Raw genomic sequence first — 5083 nt, 5'->3', positions numbered from 1 at the left:
ACAAATTTCATCCTAGGCTCAAAATTATTTAGGCCAATTGTAAAACTATCTCTTGATAATTTTAATAAAGAAAAAATTTAGGTATAGCTCAGCTGCATCGATTTTAGTTTATACTATATCCAATAAAAAATTGACGAGTATCCTTCTTATTTTTATTTTAAAAAAATTTAAGATATAAACTAAAATTTGGTAAGGTATTTTTGAATTAATATTCAGTCAAACATGTCCTGCCGGTTCACACCCTCCATAGACTCTTCTTGGGCGTCACTTGGCTGGCCATGTGCGTGTATATATTATATATACCCCTTTCCAGTTCTCAAGCTTCTTCATTCTCCAAGTTAGGAATTTTAACCAAAGCTCCAAAAACAAATCTTGTGTAGCTACGGGCGGCAGCCATGGCAGGTAAATTCTTCATATTGTGTTTTCTTTTCTGTTCGGCGATGGCCATAATTAGCTCGGCCATGGCTTCGGAGGACTCGTTCGAAACCAGCCTGAACCCCAAAATATTGAAGCTGAAGAAAGAGAAGCTGACCCGTTTTCATGTTTATTGGCACGACGTAGTGGGCGGAAAAAAACCCACCAGCGTCCCAGTGTTGCGAGGCCTAGACAACGTCACATTGTTTGGCCTCATCAACATGTTCGACAACCCCTTGACTGTTGGGCCTGACCCCAAATCCCGTCTAGTGGGGAGGTCTCAAGGCCTATACGCTTCCACCGCACAACACGAAATTGGACTTTTGATGGCTATGAACTTCGCCTTCACTTACGGCAAATACAATGGCAGCTCCATCACCATCCTCGGTCGGAACCCGATTCTCCACAACGTTCGAGAGATGCCGGTCGTCGGAGGAACCGGCCGCTTCCGGTTCGCTAGAGGTCATGCTTTGGCCAAGACTCAGTATTTCAACTCTACCACATTGGATGCCATCGTTGAATATGATATTTATGTTTTGCATTATTATTGATGAATATTTCTATTTACCCCATGCGTTTTTTTCTTTCAAGTTTTACATTTCTTTTTATTTTTCACAACTCTCAATAATGTTACTGGCTACTTTTGGCAGGCTTTCACGTGATTGTCTTTATAATATGATTCTTTTTTCGAGTTTATATTGTTTTTTTTTTCCTTAAATATTTCAAGTCATTATGCATGATGGTATTGGTGGCTATGTTTTTTCTAGTTCCTTCTACTTTTCAAACTAACTCCACAACAACCTCGCCGTTCAAACTAATTGTTCCTGATAATTACAATAATTAGTTTACATTTTTTTTAAACGTTCATCCACTCCCATCACACACATAAAAAAATAATTTAAAATATTTAAAAAAAAAAGAATTAAGAAAAATTTGTTATATGACAAATTTTAATTGAAAAATTTAATGAAATATATTAAGATAGTTATTGCTCATGATACACCGAAATATTTTTCTATTAAATCTCTAAAATTGTATAACTATGAGTTTTTAAATTTAAAAAAAATGTATAATACATATCGAAAATGTCATTTTGTATTTCTATAAAAAAAAACAGTGAATAGTCAATTTTTCCAGTCTAATATGTATCCCTTGACCAATTCAAATATTTTTAAATCTTATAATTACAAATCTAATCACCACAAATCACAACACAAAATTTAATTTATTTTCAATACATTCACTAATTTTGTTTTCTTTTTTCTTGAATATGTTGTAGTGTTATTAGACATAAGTTAAACGGTCCCAGTTTATTATAAACTTTTAAATTTATTAGGTGGAAAACGGTAAGTTCAGAAACTCTTAAAATTTGAATAAGCTTGTTAGAAACCAACATGTATTTCGTGGCTACAAAAATTATAGTTTATTCATTGATTTAAGGGAAAAAAATTGATGATGCAAAGGATTTGAATCACCGACAAAATTTAATATTTATTTAATCAAATATGTCTTCAAAAGATTGAAGAAGCACCTTCAAACACGTTATAGTTATCAATTACACTTTGTTTATAATTTATTTTTTTTTTTTAATAAAAACTATAAAATAGTTGACCATAAAATACTTCCAAATTTACGGAAGAAAACACTCTTTTTAATCGATGAATATTACATTTGTAAGACACATATAAACACCACACTCGACGATGGCATTGTGGCGGGGTAGAAATACCGAAAATTTCCTATACTATGATAATATGGAAAAAAAGTCTAGTATCACCATAGTACATATTACTCTATTCATCGTTTGACACGTCATAAAATGATTTATTAATTGATTATTTATTTAGTTCATAGACCTCACTTAATTCTTGGATGCTACCCTTATAACAAACAATGAATAGAGGCAGTATAGAAAAATTTTCCATACTACCGTAGTACTAGAAATTTTCTCGATGTGGACAATTTTTCCTACTACTTCCACTTATAGTGTGTCACGTCAATGCTCTTTTAAAAATAGAATAGAGCCCACTGACATTAATGTGAGATCTATAAATATTTAGGAATGCAAAATTATAGTGTGAACAAAGAAAGTATGATACTGATGTAGTACTACAAAAATTTCTATTGAAATAGCATGTTTTGGACTAAGCACACAACCTCCCACAAGCACCTACATAGTATCCTTGAGATCTCCCAGCCATATGGGACGTTCAAATGAGAGGCTACAGTCAATGGGTTGTTGAATATGTTGATTACCTGTTATGAAATCGATAACTAAAGATAAGTAAAAAATGTAAGCATCATAGAGAATTGATACAGATATTATGTGGTTCACAAACAGTGTGTTAAGGTTAACTATGTCAACAAGCAGAGAGAACAATTTATTATTAAAGATAATAATTCAAATTACATATCAAAGACATCTCTCATAGTTAGAGAATTTTTATAGTGTACTTCTCTAAATCCTAGAGTCAAAATTGTAAATAACATAAATATGGCAAATACTAATACAACTTCGTGAGACTCCCATACTTGGCCATTCAAAGCACAAGATATCAGAATCAAGGCATTCCAATACCACCTCTATTACATGACACGGGATTTCAACTTAAACCTAATTGACAATAAAAAGAGTATTTCATCTATCTTATAAACATTATGAGTCCAATGACAACACCATGAGATGCTCAACATCATGGCATTATTTTTACCCGATGGCAACACTAGATATCAAACTTATGCCCAATGACAACAAGATTAAACAGAAAATAATGTGGGAATCGGTAGGAGAGTAAGAACGGTGATGGTTATTATTAATATTTACATTTATGGATTAAAATAAATATTTCTAAAGTTTAAATTTAGAACAGAAATAAAAGAAAGACATTTAAAACTTAAATGTCGTGATTTAAGACGTCAGAAGAATACAACAATGAAAAACATATATAAACTTAGTACATAAGACTTTTTTTCGTGCAGTATAAAAAATTTGTAAAAGATTTAACTTGAGTCTTCATTCTAAAAAAAAAAAAAGTAAGTGACAATTATACACGGTTGAATTATATTCATTTTGACGAAGAATAAAAATAAATAAAAGGAAGAATATTTAATTTAAGACAAACGTGTAGGAGGTAGGAATATGGATATACTTTGCCATGGATGGGATAAGCTTTTTGTATGGCAAGTTGTGGAATAAAGCTACCTAACAAAAAGTAATTAAAGATGGATCATACCTTTTCTTTTTTCTTTCTTTTTTCCGCTTGTTTTTTTTTTTTCATTTATATGCTCTTCTTAATTCACAAAATAATCGAAATCTTTACCTTGGTTTGTTAATTTTAAAATTAATAATTTCTCAGAATGAATGAACTAAAGAAAACATTATACTATACGATCAAAGTAAGATAAATTAATTTACATATAGTATTATTGTTCCGCTACAAGAATATAATGTGCTCATAGAGAGCCAGTTATGTAAAAAGAAGAAGGTAAGTATTATAATTATAATAGAAAAAGCCACTTTCGAAAGATCCACAAGGAGGAGGCTTTTTCTTACTCAATATTCCCTCAAGGGCTCATACGGTCACATATGATCAAAGCATAAGAGAGCATCTCCAACTCCCTCGTCTGTTCTAGAAAATTAAACAAAATCTATTTGGAGAGCCCAACAAGAAAGAGCTATATTTGACTTATCATCAATTGACCTAAAAATTTTAGTGGATAGATTATGGTTTAATCATACTCTGTTTGGTAGCCATTTAATTTTTTATGTTTAATTTTTAAAAGTAAGTCTATAGACACATATTTCACCTTTAAATTTTTTGGTTTGTTATCTATTTTTTTACCAATATTCTCGTAAAGACAATGATTATTTGCACACTTTGCACTTAATCCATGTTTTACTTGGTAAAAATAAAATAAAAATAATTCAATTTTAAAAAAATTGCCATGATAGCTTTTTATTGATCGTAGATTGATTTTTTTTTCTTTAAAAAACAAGTCAAATTTTAAAAGCTAAAAAATAGTTTTCAAATTTCTATTTTTGTTTTTGGAATTGGCTTAGAATTCATCCTTCGTACTTAAGAAATATGAAAATCATTATAAGAAAATGGGAAGAAATTTACATAATTATTTTTAAAAATGAAATGATTACCAAACAAGAAACTATATGAATAGAAGACCTCTTATTCTTATTATTGTTGTATTATCAATTGAACCAAAAGCGTAAGATGATGGGTTATGATAAATTATTTATATAAATCCTTGTTTAGCTGAAGATGCACCTATTTATGTCATTTCATTCCTATCACATACAACAAATATTTAACAAGTGACTAGTTATGATGGTAAAATTTGAGTAATTTATCTTTAAATTCAAATTGTCATGTAAAACCAACCATAATAAACAATTTAGTGATAAAATTAATTATTTGATTAAAATTTGCTCACATTAGCGATTTAAATTAATTGGTTTGTTAAAAGAAAAAGGTAACAGATAAAAATTCCTCGCGGGAATCTAATCCTGGATCCCCGTGGGAAATTTCACAGGGATGGAGAATGAAATGGGAGCAGGGAATGACATCTCGGTCCCGCCCTGTCCCGTGGACATCTCTAGTGGTTATTACGAACATGGAGATGTTTTAATCTACAAATATATATATATTCTCTTGTA

At 30.6% G+C, this 5083-nt stretch overlaps 1 pseudogene; it reads left to right on the top strand.

Annotated features, from left to right (window-relative positions):
• The first annotated feature begins 245 nt into the window (after window positions 1-245).
• On the top strand, window positions 246-1110 carry LOC120088673 (dirigent protein 22 pseudogene; annotated as a pseudogene).
• Window positions 1111-5083: the final 3973 nt, after the last annotated feature.

Source organism: Benincasa hispida, chromosome 10 (assembly GCF_027475165.1).
Source record: "Benincasa hispida cultivar pf3 chromosome 10, pf3_genome.v1.1, whole genome shotgun sequence".
In the NCBI taxonomy this organism is placed as follows: Eukaryota; Viridiplantae; Streptophyta; class Magnoliopsida; order Cucurbitales; family Cucurbitaceae; genus Benincasa; species Benincasa hispida.
The sequence above is the reverse complement of the archived record's forward strand: the minus strand, read 5'-3'. Positions and strand labels throughout refer to the sequence as shown.